The 14,572-nt window shown below is 45.0% G+C and overlaps 1 protein-coding gene across 1 annotated transcript in view; it reads right to left on the bottom strand.

Moving 5' to 3' along the window:
• LOC142365542 (BDNF/NT-3 growth factors receptor-like) overlaps window positions 1-12,951 on the bottom strand; it is an 89,850-nt gene extending 76,899 nt beyond the window's left edge. The window contains exon 1 of the mRNA XM_075446386.1: window positions 12,876-12,951. The gene's annotated coding sequence lies outside the window, so the exon portion shown is untranslated. The remainder of the gene's footprint in view (window positions 1-12,875) is intronic.
• Window positions 12,952-14,572: the final 1,621 nt, after the last annotated feature.

Raw genomic sequence — 14,572 nt, 5'->3', positions numbered from 1 at the left:
AAACAAAACAAACCATCCTCTCTTGCACTGGACTGGATTCAAAACTGGAGTCTACAACAGTCACATACAAATGGGTCACTGTTGTGGTTTTGCCTCAATTTGCAACAAAAGAACCATGCAGTTACTCTCTCACTCCTTACCCCTCCCCGGTGGGATGGGGAGGAGAATCACAAGGAAAAAGGCAAAAACTCATGGGTTGGGATGAGAACAGTTTAAGTGAATGGCAAAGGAAGAAGAAAACAGCAATCAAGAATACTGATAAAAAGCTTATGCAAGATGCAGTGTTCTCACCACCCGATTCTTAGCTTGCTCCTGAGTAGCAAAAATCCTTTCCTTCAGCCAGCTCCCCACTTAAATACTGAGCATGACATCACATGGTATAGAATATCCCGTTTGGTTGGCTGTTTGTGTCAGCCCAACCAGCTTGTTGTGAAAATTAACTCTATCCCAGCTGAACCCAGGACATTATCCACCCCTTATTCTATACCATCTATGTCATGTCCAGGGTCCACACTTTACTATCACTTCTTCTGGTTTTACATACATACACACACACACAAATATAATTTCCTTAGTTTACAGACCCTCTAAAATGTCCGTTGAGTTCATTTAATGTATGATGTTGGGCTCCATCTGTTGCAACAGTCTTTCAGGGCAGGAGAGATGACCTGTGGTTTTGGATGGTCGCATGCTGCATCCGGAGCTTGCAGCTGGTTTTATCAAAATTCATCTTCTATTATTTTGGATTATTCTTAATGTAATACCATTGATATGTCATATAACAACTACAGAACTGATGGCACACCGTGACATGGCTATTTAGCAATTAACATAATAAAATTTAATTTATTGGCTAGTCTCACCCAAAATCAAATCCCCATGAGGTAAACATTGGACTTCCCCACCCTTCCACATTATCCAACAAACACACCCAGGTCCCTAAGCAAAAGCAATCCCACGGATGGGCTTGCCTTTGCCTGAGACAGGACTAACCCAAACATATTCCTCATTTGCACTACAGACACTTTATCCCCTTCTACAGTATGTGAAGGTTTTGATTGGGCAAGGCCAGCCAGACTGGTAGATCCCCTGGTGTTAAACAACCAGGTGGCCTTTGCTAAATGTGTATCCCAATGTTTGAAGGTTCCACCACGAAGCACTCTCAGTGTATTTTTTAGCAGTCCATTATATCATTTGATATTCCTGGAGGCTGGTTCATGATAGGGGCTGTGATATACCCACTCGATACCATGCTCTTTGGCCCAGGTGTCTATGAGGTTGTTGCAGAAATGAGTCCCATTGTCTGATTCAATTCTTTCTGGAGTGCCATGTTGCCACAGAACTTGCTTTTCAAGGCCTAGGATAGTGTTCTGGGTGGTGGCATGGGGCACAGGATATGTTTCCAACCATCCAGTGGTCACTTCCACCATTGTAAGCACATGGTGCTTGCCTTGGCAGGTTTGTGGCAGTATGATATAGTCAATCTGCCAAGACTCCCCATATTTATATTTTAGTCACCGTCCTCCACACCACTGAGGCTTTACCCGCTTGACTTACTTGATTGCAGCGCATGTTTCACATTCATGGATAACCTGTGCGATGGTGTCCATGGTCGTCCACCCCTCGGTCATGAGCATATCTATATGTCACGTCTCTTCCTTCATGGCCTGAGGTGTCATGAGCCCACCGAGCTATAAAAAATTCACCCTTATGTTGCCAGTCCAGATCCACCTGAGACACTTCAATCTTAGCAGCCTGATCCACCTGGTGGTTGTTTTGATGTTCTTCAGTGGCTCGACTCTTGGGTACATGGGCATCCACGTGATGCACTTTCACAACCAGCTTCTCCAACCGGGCAGCTATATCTTGCCACAATGGGTCAGCCCAGATGGGTTTGCCTCTGTGCTGCCAGTTGTTCTGCTTCCATTGCTGCAGCCACCCCCACAAGGCACTGGCCACCATCCAGGAGTCGGTGTAAAGATAGAGCCCTGGCCACTTCTCTCGACTGGCAATGTCTAAAGCCAGCTGGATGGCTTTCACCCCTGAAAATTGGCTTGACTCACATTCTCCATAAGCGACTTCAGCAACTCGTCGTGTAGGTCTCCATACAGCAGCCTTCCACCTTCAGTACTTCCCCACAATACGACAGGACCCATCAGCGAACAGGCCACATTGCTTCTCATTTCCTGGTAGTTTATTGTATGGTGGAACCTCTTCAGAAGGTGTCGCCTCCTTCTCTGGTGACATTCTGAAATCTTTGCCTTCTGGCCAGTCCATGATTACTTCCAGGATTCCTGGGAGACTGGGGTTTCCCATTCGGGCACGCTATGTGATTAGTGCAACTCACTTACTCCACACAACATCAGTGGCATTATGCATAGAAGGGACCCTCTCTTTGAACATCCAGCCCAGCACCAGTAATCGTGGTGCTAGGAGGAGCTGTGCTTCAGTGCCGACCACTTCTGAAGCAGCTCCAACGCCTTCATATGCTGCCAGAATCTCTTTTTCAGTGGGAGTATAGCGGGCCTCGGATCCTTTGTATGCCTGGCTCCAAAACCCCAGGGGTCGACCTTGAGTCTCCCCTGGTGCTTTCTGCCAGAGACTGCAGGTTGGGCCATTCTCCCCGGCTGCGGTGTAGAGCACCTTTTTAACATCTTGCCCTGACCGGACTGGACCAAGGGCTATGGCATGAACTATCTCCCGTTTCATTTGTTCAAATGCCTGTCGTTGCTCAGGGCCCCATTCAAAATCATTCTTCTTCGTGGTCACTTGACAGAGAGGGCTTACAATCTGGCTGTAATTTGGGATGTGCATCCTCCAAAAACCCACAACACCCAGGAAGGCCTGTGCTTCCTTTTTGCTGGTTGGTGGAGACATAGCTGCTATTTTGTTGATGACATCCATTGGGATTTGACGACGCCCATCCTGCCATTTTATTCCTTAAAAACTGGATCTCTTGCACAGGTCCCTTGACTTTACTTCGTTTAATAGTGAAACCGGCTTTCAGAAGGATTAGGACTATTTTCTTCCCTTTTTTAAAAACTTTTCTACTGTGTCCCCCCACACAATGATGTCATCGATGTATTGTAGTTGTTCTGGAGCTTCACCCTTTTCCAGGGCAGTCTGGATTAGGCCATGGCAAATGGTGGGACTGTGTTTCCACCCCTGGGGCAGTCGATTCCAGGTGTACTGGATGCCCCTCCAAGTGAAAACAAACTGTGGCCTGCACTCTGCTGCCAAAGGAATTGAAGAAAATGCATTGGCAATGTCAGTTCTAGCATACCACTTGGCTGCCTTGGACTCCAGTTCATATTGGAGCTCTAACATGTCTGGTACAGCAGCACTCAGTGGTGGTGCGACTTCGTTCAGGCCACAATAGTCTACTGTTAACCTCCACCCTCCATCAGACTTTTCCACTGGCCATATAGGGCTATTAAAAGGTGAGCGAGTCTTGCTGATTACTCCTTGGATCTCCAGTTGATGAATCAACTCATGGATGAGGGCCAAACAGTCTCGGTTTTTGCGATATTGCTGCCGGTGCACAGTCCTGGTAGCAATTGGCACCTGCTATTCTTCAATTCACAGCAATCCCACAGCAAAGGGATCTTCTGAGAGGCCAGGCAGGGTAGAGAGCTGTTTGATCTTCTCTGTGTTCACAGTGGCCACACCAAATGCCCATCGGTACCCCTTTGGGTCCTTGAAGTACCCTCTCCTGAGGTAACCTATGCCAAGGATACAAGGGGCCTCTGGGCTGGTCACAATGGGGTGCTTTTCCCACTTGTCCCCTGTCAAGCTCACCTCAGCCTCCAGTACAGACAATTCTTGGCATCTCCCTGTCACTCCAGAGATCCAGATGGGTTCTGTGCCCTGATACCCTGATGGTATCAGCGTACACTGTGCACCAGTGTCTACCAAAGCCTTATACTTCTGTGGGTTTGATGTGCTAGGCCATCGAATCCACACAGTCCAGTACACCCGGACATTCCTTTCCTCCTCCTGGCCGAAGGCACGGACCCTCTATTCTTGTTCCTGGTTGGAGTGTTCACTGCCTGACTTTTGCGGTGCCAGACCAGAAGTCCCCTCACCAGGATTAAGGGAGGTGATTACCGTCCTAGGAACCTGCCCAGATCCTTCCACACACCCTGCCACCCAGGGACTGTCCGTTTCAGGGCACATTTCAATATCGCCTCGCCCAGAATGTGTTTTCTCTTACACCAGGACAGGACCGCATTCCACAAAACCCATAATATGCCAACAGCATCAATTAGTAGTATTAGAAAACTCACGTGTGGGTGAACAAGGACCTCGGGAGCCTGCCTCATAAAGCCATCCACAGAAATCCTAGGTACGGAGAGGGAGATGTATTTCCTTATCATCTCCATAAGATAGCTTCTGCAATGGAGCAAGGCTGTCAACACCAGGACAAAGCACACAGCCGTTGTTTGTACTAACATGCTCCAAAGCTCAGCAAAATAAAGACATAAGCAGTACAAACAACCAATTCCGTGACCCACAGAGAGGCTTGCCACTTAATAACAACTATAGCTATAGCACATTTAGTACAAAACTGCCATTGTATTCATGCCCCACGTTGGGCGCCAAGAACTGTTGTGGTTTTGCCTCAATTTGCAACAAAGAACCATGCAGTTACTCTCTCACTCCTTACCCCCTCCGCAGTGGGATGGGGAGGAGAATCACAAGGAAAAAGGCAAAAACTCATGGGTTGGGATGAGAACAGTTTAAGTGAATGGCAAAGGAAGAAGAAAACAGCTATCAAGAATACTGATAAAAAGCTTATGCAAGATGCAGTGTTTTCACCACCCAATTCTTAGCTTGCTCCTGAGTAGCAAAAAACCTTTCCTTCAGCCAACTCCCCACTTAAATACTGAGCATGACATCACATGGTATAGAATATCCCATTTGGTTGGCTGTTTGTGTCAGTCCAACCAGCTTGTTGTGAAAATTAACTCTATCCCAGCTGAGCCTAGGACACAGTGTCTAGGTTTCTCCTGCTTCTCACACTGTTTTGCCAACGAGCAGGCTGGGGGTGCACAAGAAGTTGGGAGGGAACACAGCTGGGACAGCTGACCCCAACTGCCCAAAGGGGTATCCCATACCATATGACGTCGTGCTCAGTAATAAAAGCCGTGGGGAGGAAGGAGGAAGGGGGGACATTCGGAGTTATGGGATTTGTCTTCCCAAGTAACCATTACGCGTGATAGAGCCCTGCTTTCCTGGAAATGGCTAAACACCTGCCTGCCAATGGGAAGTAATGACTGAATTCCTTATTTTGCTTTTGCTTTATCTATTAAACTGTCTTTATCTCAACCCATGAGTTTTCTCACTTTTACCCTTCTGATTGTCTCCCCCATCCCACTGTGGTTGGAGTGAGCAAGTGGGGTTTAGCTGCCGCCCGAGTTGAACCGCAACACACATTCAAATCAATGACGCTTTGTTCCAGGGAACAGGCGGCTGTGAACTAGAATAAGCAGTCACTTCCATTCACTCCAGCACAAATGGACACAACAAAAGGCAAGTTGGGGGGACTCCTTTATGTCAGCTGAGTCTCCCTAAATATTATGTCAGGCTTTAGAAGTAAAAAACTCTAAGTAGGCAGACAATTTACTTTCACAGACCATTATTATTGCAAACTGATGGCAGAGGACATATTACAGTTAAACTGTCAAGCATCGCTAGGCAATGACTCATATTTTCACAATGCACAGCTAGGACTTACACAATGACAAAACCAAATATTTTGGCTGAAATTTTCAAAGCTACTACAGCATTTGGCTACACAATTGTCAATGGAAATTAATAAAAAACTTCTATCTCAATTCCTTGAGAGTTTTCTATGTCCTCATGCTGCTACTTACTACTTTCTACAGAAAACTTATACTGCCCTCAGTAAAGTCAAACTGTCACCATATCTATCAAAGGAAGGATATGACCTAATTAAGAAATAACTGAATATTAATACAAACTGTAATCTGTAACTGATCTCTTGGCACGAAGCCAATGTTCTAACCAATATACTACAGAAACTTTTAGAAAAAGAGCGTCTTAAACAAGGAGAAAGGACTCCATCATTACACCTAAAATGCTATTTCAGTGGTTAATTATCTTCACACTTACAAAATTTACAAAATTATTTGATTCCCAGATTGACTGAAGCAGCAACATTGTTAGCGTCTCTGTGATAACACATTTAAGAAAGGATAAAAAATGCTGCTGCAACAGCAGCTGGGAGACAGGAGTAAGAATATGTGAGAGAAACAGCTCTGCAGACACCAAGGTCAATGAAGAAGGAGGGGGAGGAGGTGCTCCGGGCATCAGAGAAGAGATTCCCCTGCAGCCCATGGTGAAGACCATGGTGATGCAGATTGTCCCCTGCAGCCCGTGGAGGACCCCATGCCAGAGCAGCTGGTAGTGCCCGAAGGAGGCTGTGACCCCATGGAGAGCCCGCACTGGAGCAAGGTCCTGGCAGGACCTGCAGACCCTGTGGAGAGAGGAGCCCACGCTAGAGCAGGTTTGCTCGCAGGGCTTGTGATCCCATGGGGGACCCACCTTGGAGCAGCCTGTTCCTGAAGGACTGCACCCTGTGGAAAGGACCCATGCTGGAGCAGTTTGTGAAGAGCTGCAGTCTGTGGGAAAGACCCATGTTGGAGGAGTTCATGAAGGACTGTCCCCCATGGGAGGGACACCATGCTGGAGCAGGTGAAAAGCATGATGAGGAAGGAGCAGCAGAGATGAGTTATGAACTGAATGTAACCCCCATTCTGACTCCCCTGTGCTGCTCCTGGGGAGGAGGTAGAGAAGTGGGGTGTGAAGTTGAGCCTGCGAAGAAGGGAGGGGTGGGGGGAAGGTGGTTTTTTGATTTGTTCTTATTTCTCATTATTCTACTCTCATATGATTGGCAATGATTTAAATTAATTTCCCCAAGTTGAGCCTGTTTTGCCTGTGATAGTAATTGCTGAGTGATCTCCCTCTACTTATCTTGACCCACAAGCTTTTCATTGTATTTTTTCCCCTTGTCCTGTTCAGGAGGGGGAGTGATAGAGCGGCTTGGTGGGCACCTTGCGGCTAGCCATGGTCAACTTGCCACAGTCCTTTGTGGCACTCAACATGGAGTATGAGGAATTTGAGATAAGGATAGTAATTGGGAGAGGTAATGGGAAAAACATGGACTGAACATTGTTAGAGAGCGGAATAATTGTGGGGAATTTTTGTTGTTGTAATTATGGTGAAGTGTTAAAGTATGTGTAAATTGTCCACTTCTGTCAGTGTTGTGATGATGTTCTTCTGATTTTGGTATGGGGAATTCTTTTTGTTGATGTAAGTGAAGTTCGCGAAGATTGTAGATTGTGTGATGAATGTATATTTTAATGATAATTCTTAAATATGTGATTCACAGAGGTGAGGGGTTGAATGTACTGGGTTTACGTTTTTTTGGTAGTGGGTTAACCTTGGCTGGACATCAGGTATCCACCAAGCTACTCTATCACTCCCTCTCCTCAGTGGGATGGAGGGAGAAAATAAGATTAAAAACTCATGGGTTGAGATAAAGGCAGTTTAACAAAGAAAAGCAAAGGCTGCATGTAAAAGCAAAGGAAAAAAAACAAAAGAATTATTCTCTACTTCCCATCTGCAGGCAATGTCCAGCCACTTCCTGGGAAGTAGGGCCTCAGTACATGTAGCAGTTGCTTCAGAAGACAAGTGTCTTAATAACGAATGGCCCCTCTCCCCCTCTTCTTTCTCTTATCATTTATTACTGACCATGACATCATATGGTATGGAATACCCCTTTAGCCAGTTTGGGTCAGCTGTCCCGGCTACATCCCATCCCAAACTCTTGCCCACCCCCAGCCTACCGGCCTTTAGTGGTGGGGGGTTGGAGAGACAGCCTTGATGCTGCATGAACACTGCTCAGCAGTAGCCAAAACATTGGTGTGTTATCAACGCCCTTCTAGCTACAACTACAAAGCACAGCACAATGAGGGCTGCTATAGGGAAAGTTAACTCCATCATAGCCAGACCCAATACAATCCAGAAAAAATTAGTCATATACTTTTTTGCTACTTTGGTCAGTATATTTAGCTAGCATATATGACCAATGACAGACAGAAAACATCTGCAGAGACAATGCACGACAAGTAAGCATACAAAGCTGGGAGGATAAACAAAACTGAAAGCCAGATCAAGTACCACACCAACATAGACAAAACTGTGTATTCCAAAATTCCAAATGCAGTTGAAAAAATAGTGCTGCAAACACCATAACAATTGATTGACACTTTTAATATTGCACGTGGAAGGGATCTTCTAGTTATTGAATACACCTATCTTTAAATGTCAACAACAGAAATCACAAAGTTGATGGCATCTAAATTTTAACTAGCCTTTAATCAGGTCATTAATGAACAGATTTAGCAGGGGAAGGGGATGGAGTTTTGAGCAATGCAGAAGAGATAGGGGATGCTGATGCATTAGGAATCCACAGGGCAACACCTGTGAAATGCCTCAAAGGAATTAGGGCGTGTTCCTCTAAAAAGGTGACATGGTCAATAGCCCAGCTGAAGTGCCTCTACACCAATGCACACAGCATGGGTAACAAACAGGAAGAGCTGGAGTGGCAGGGGTTGCCCTCTATGTAAAAAAATGGATTGATCACACAGAGCTGTCTGAAAAACAGTGATGAACAGGCTGAGATTTTATGGGCAAAAATTAGGGGCCATGCCAAAAAAGGAAACCTCGTGGTTGGTGTTTACTACAGGCCCCCTGATCAAGGGGAGCCTGTTGACGAAGCATTCTTACTTGAACTACAGGAAGCATCACGCTCGAAGGCCCTGATCCCGCTGGGGGGATTCAATCACCCTGACATCTGCTGGAAAAGCAGCACAGCAAGCTGTAAGCAGTCCAGGAGACTCTTGGAGTGCATTGAGGATAACTTCTTAATCCAGGTGATAGACAGCCCAACCAGAGGAGAAGCATTACTGGACCTGATGCTTACCAACACAGATAAACTAATTAGAGAGGTCAAGATTGGTGGCAGCCAGGGCTGCAGTGATCATGCCCTGGTGGAATTCACAATCTTGAGGGATATGGGCCAGGTGAAGAGTGAAGTCAAGACCCTGAATTTTAGGAGAGCATACTTTCAGTTGTTTAAGGAATTAGTGAATGGGACCCCCTGGGAAACTGCCCTCAAGGATAAAGGAGATAAGCTTTAAGGACATACTTTTTAGAGAGCAAGACCTCTCGTTCCCATGTGTATGAAATCAAGCAAAGAAGTCAGGAGACCAGCATGGACCTCTTGGTTAAACTAAAGTGTAAGAAGGAAATGCACAGGCAGTGGAACCAGGGACTTGTATCCTGGAAAGAATACAGGAACACTGCCCAGATGTGTAGAAATGGAATCAGGAAAGCTAAGGCACAGTTGGAGATGAATTTGGCAAGGGATATGAAGAACAATAAGAAGGGCTTCTACAGGTATGTTGGACAGAAAAGGAAGATTAAAGAAAATTTACTGGGGGGGTACATAAGACAGGAGAACTAGTGACAACTGACATGGAGAAGGCTGAGGTACTCAACAATTTTTTTGCCTCAGTTTTCATTGGTAATCTCTCTTCCCACATCACTCACAGAATCACAAAATCACAGAATGGTAGGGGTTGGAAGGGACCTCTGTGGGTCATCTAGTCCAACCCCCCTGCCAAAGCAGGGTCACCTAGAGCAGGCAGATCACTCAAGTCCCTGAGCACAGACTACTGTCCACTGTTACTCTTTCACATAGGCACAAATGACACTGCAAGTCGGAATGTTGGCAGAATTAAGGAAGATTTCAAAGCCCTGGGGGTGAAAGCAAAAAGCTTTGGTGCCCAAGTTATCTTTTCCTCTATTTTATCAGTTGGAGGAAGGGGATCAGCTAGAAACAGACGCATGACAGGTATCAACTCTTGGCTTCGTGGCTGGTGTCACAATGAGAGTTTTGGTTTTTATGACAATGGGACTTTCTTCAATGACAATAACCTGTTAGGGAGGGATGGGAACCACCTGTCTAGAAAAGGCAAGGGGATCTTTGGCAACAGGCTAGCCAACTTGGTGTGGAAGGCTTTAAACTGAAGGACTCGGGGGGTGGGGGGCAAAGTCACAATGCTCAAGCCATCCCATCTGGCTGGGGATTAAGAGTGGCTAATCAGAGCAGGGACAAATATTCCTCAGCTGTGTCCCAAGCTGAGAAGCAAAAGACCAACAACCTTAAGGGTGGGCATGGCAGATCCTCTTGCACCCCTCCAGGGAAACCTGCATGCTCGAGTTCCTCCCTGAAATGTCTATACACCAATGTATGCAGCAAGAAGAATTAGAGATCTGTGTGCGGTCGCAGGGCCATGATCTCATTGCAATCACAGAGACATAGTGGGACAGCTCACATGACTGGCATGCTGTCATGGATGGCTACACACGCTTTAGGAAAGACAGGCCAACAAGGAGAGGTGGTGGAATTGCTCTTTATTTGAGGGAGCAACTGGAATGTATTGAGCTTTGCCTGGGGGCAGATGAAGAACAAGTTGAAAGCTTATGGGTTAGAATTAAGGGACAGGCTCATATGGGTGACACTGTTGTGGGTGTGTACTACAGGCCACCTGACCAGGAGGAGGAGGTTCATGAGGCCTTCTACAAGTAGCTAAAAGTAGCCTCACAGTCACAGGCCCTGGTTCTCATGGGGGACTTCAACCACCCTGACATCAGCTGGGAAGACCACACAGCCAGGCACATGCAGTCCTGGAGGTTCCTACAGAGCATCGATGAAAACTTTCTGATGCAAGTGGTGGAGGAGAGGTGTGCTGCTGGACCTTGTACTCACAAACAAAGAGGGACTGGTTGAGAATGTGAAGGTTGGAGGCATCCTCGGCATCCCCCAATCACAAAGTCATTCAAAAACTCTACCTTTTCTGTGAGCCCCAAATTTAACAAAACAAATAAGACACAACAATATCTGTCATGCAGGCATGCTACATCCTCTTTTCCCTGTTTTTACCCTTTGGTTATGTAATTTTGGAATGTATACCAATACAGAACTTCTGCTTGAAAGAGCACAGAATAAACATGTAATGTTAAAAAAATTAACAAATATATTTACAAATGCTTCATTATCAAATGAAGCATTACAATGAAACTCAAAGAATTTGAGAAAACAAAAATATTGTTCAATAGCCAACCACAAGCATAGCAGTTGTGGACCCAATATAAGAATATAAGGCAAAGACTTCATTTGAAGATGTCACTAAAATGGAGAGACATGGATTTGATGGGTGGACCACTCGATGGATAAGGAATTGGCTGGATGGCAACACTCAAAGAGTTGCGCTTGTTGGCTTGATGTCTGGGGGGAGACCAGTGACAAGCGGTGTCCCTCAGGGGTCCGTATCAGGACCGGTATTATTTAACATATTTGTCGGGGACATGGACAGTGGGATTGAGTGCACCCTCAGCAAGTTTGCAGATGACATCAAGCTGAGTGGTGTGGTTGATACTCTAGAGGGAAAGGATGCCATCCAGGGGGACCTTGACAGGCTTGAGAGGTGGGCCTGTGTGAACTTCATGAAGTTCAACAAGGCCAAGTGCAAGGTCCTACACCTGGGTCGGGGCAATTCCCAATATCAGTAGAGACTGGGGGATGAAGGGATGTGGTGAATGACTTCACGGACCCCAATCTTGTGCTCGGTCAGAATCCTTTTATTGCTCAAGTGAATACCTTATATACTAATACAATAGTTACTAGAGCCAGTCAGCTTTGGATTCGTGGCTTTGCGAATGCCAATTCACAGTTGCTGTTTTCCAGGATCTTTTGCAGCTGTTCTGTCTCAAATTATATGGTTTCCCACAAAGGGATTGAGAGCAGCCCTGCCGAGAAGAACATGGGGATACTGATTGATGAAAAGCTGGACATGAGCCACCAATGTGTGCTTGCAGCCCAGAAGGCCAACTGTATCCTGGGCTGCATCAAAAGAAGCATGGCCAGAAGGTCAAGGCAGGTGATTCTGCCCCTCTACTCCACTCTCGTGAGACCCCACCTGGAGTACTGTGTTCAGCTCTGGGGCTCCCAGCATAAGGAAGACATGGACCTACTTGAGCAGCTCCAGAGGAGGGCCACAAAGATGATCGGGGGCTGGAGCACCTCTCCTACAAGGACAGGTTGAGAGAGTTGGGGTCATTTAGCCTGGAGAAGGGAAGGCTCCGGGGTGACCTTACTGTGGCCTTCCAGTACTTAAAGGGGGCCAACAGAAAAGATGGGGAGGGACTCTTTATCAGGGAGTGTAGTGATAGGATGAATGGTAACGGTTTTAAACTGAAAGAGGGTAGATTTAGACTAGATATTAGGATGAAATTATTTATTGTGAGGGTGGTGAAACACTGGAACAGGTGGCCTAGAGAAGCTGTGGATGCCCCCTCCCCGGAAGCGTTCAAGGCCAGGTTGGATGGGGCTTTGAGCAACTTGGTCTAGTGGAAGGTGTCCCCGCCTGTGGCAGGAGGATTGGAACTGGATGATCTTTAATGTCCCTTCCAACCCAAACCATTCTATGATTCTATGATCTGTAGATGGTTACATTTTTTACTAGCTCAAATATTTAATAAAAGCACCAGTAGTTTTGTGTGAAATAATCTCATAAAAAGTATTTTAAAGTTGAAAGGAAAAGACTATTTTGATCTATAAATTTATGTTAAAACATACACTTGATCTTTTATGAAGGCTTGGAATTAAAATCTCTCTGTGCTTGTGTCACTGGCAACATATATGCCACCTTCTTTGGTGGCATCAAAGTCCTGTTCTTTCATTGCTAGCCACAAAAACTTTATTTTTAAAAAAGACAGCTTACAGGTCAGACGAACCCAGATGGCGAAAAGTCTTCTTGGACAAACTTGAGAGCTTGTTTCTGGATAAACTGCTATGGGAAAACAGAAAAATTGTATTAATTAGGGCTGCTTCTTCTTACACTAACAATACAGTTTGTGTCTCAAAAAAAAAAATGAAGAGCCCGAACCAGCTCTAAAAAGCTCTTATTCCCTTAACTTCAGTGGGAAAGGAATAGTGCCCAGTCTCTTTTTACAGTTTGATGGGTTTCAAGGATTTGAATCCAGCTTGTATCTGAAGTTAAATACATTCTTTAAAATCAAACTCAACAGGGAGTCAATATTTTCCCTTAAAGCACTTGTGTTCATTACAGAAAAGCAGCAGATTTAGTTGTGTTTCACAAGTATTATGTAAAGTCCAGATGTTAATTATATGCTTAATTTATTCATAAGTGAAATGGTTGTATCCCTTTCTTTGATACTGCACCAAACTCTGTACTCGCATAGTAGTACACAATCCATATCAGAGACTTTTAGTTATTATGTTCAAATTACATGTGCAATATGCACACACAGGAAAGATCAAAAATAAAAATGTAAAATGCCTATACTGGGCTTTTTTATGTCAATTAAGCATTTACAGTTTCCAGTGGTAATTAAGTGAAAGGTCCTCTCCCACTATGCAGAGCAAAGAAATGCTAATCTGAATCAGAAATGCTCCCCTTCCCAGGCTTACAAAAATGCTTTCTCCAATGCTCCAATTCAACCAATGCTGGTTTTCCGTAGTCTTATCAGTCCATAAATTAAAGAAAGTGAGAGCAGTAAACTGTAAAACTGACAGTAATGTAATGCAAATCGGAATTATGATCCAAAATACCACGAGTTTTATGTGGTATTATAGAGATGCCATAGGGGCTCCATATTTTAAGTTGCATAGCATTTAAAAAAGGGATTAAACCTCTTCCCCCTGCCCCTTGTCTAAAAAACACAGTATTTACTCCCCCTACTTTCAGCCCTGGCTCTCTATGTTCTGTCCAATAGCCAATTTTCACAAAACCTATTCACCTGTATCAGTTTTGGTTAGAATAAACCACTGGGGACAAAGACACTTTCTGACTGCATGAGACTCATTTTCTTAAGGAACCAGGCAAAAAAGACTATGAAGACAATCCCACCAACTCTCTCAGTTATTTTTTGTGGTGTCTACTTGCCCATGCAGCTGGGAAGGTTTTCACAGAATCACAGAATCACAGAATAGTAGGGGTTGGAAGGGACCTCTGTGGGTCATCTAGTCCAACCCCCCTGCCGAAGCAGGGTCACCTACAGTAGGCTGCACAGGATCTTGTCCAGGCGGGTCTTGAATACCTCCAGAGAAGGAGACTCCACAAATATCCACTTTCCAAATATGTATCTTCCTTGTTACAAATTAAACTCATTCTTTCCTATCCTCATGGTCATAGAGAAAACTGATTGTTCTCTTCATAATCACTTTCCTTTTAAATATCTGAAGATGTGTATTCTTTTTCACTCTTTTCTTTACTAAATTAAACAGCCTTCTCAGCCTATCCTGAAATTATTTGCTTTACAAACTCCTTACAGCTCTGTTGCTCTTCTCAAATATCTTTCTAGATCAGTAGATTCCGTGTCCTAATCTGTATACAGTATTCCAATAGATGCCTTCCCAGCAGCTGAAGCAATGGGGAAAAGATGCAAAAGTCTAACA

This window comes from Opisthocomus hoazin, chromosome W (assembly GCF_030867145.1).
Source record: "Opisthocomus hoazin isolate bOpiHoa1 chromosome W, bOpiHoa1.hap1, whole genome shotgun sequence".
Lineage (NCBI taxonomy): Eukaryota > Metazoa > Chordata > Aves > Opisthocomiformes > Opisthocomidae > Opisthocomus > Opisthocomus hoazin.
This window is presented reverse-complemented; position numbering and strand designations above follow the sequence as displayed.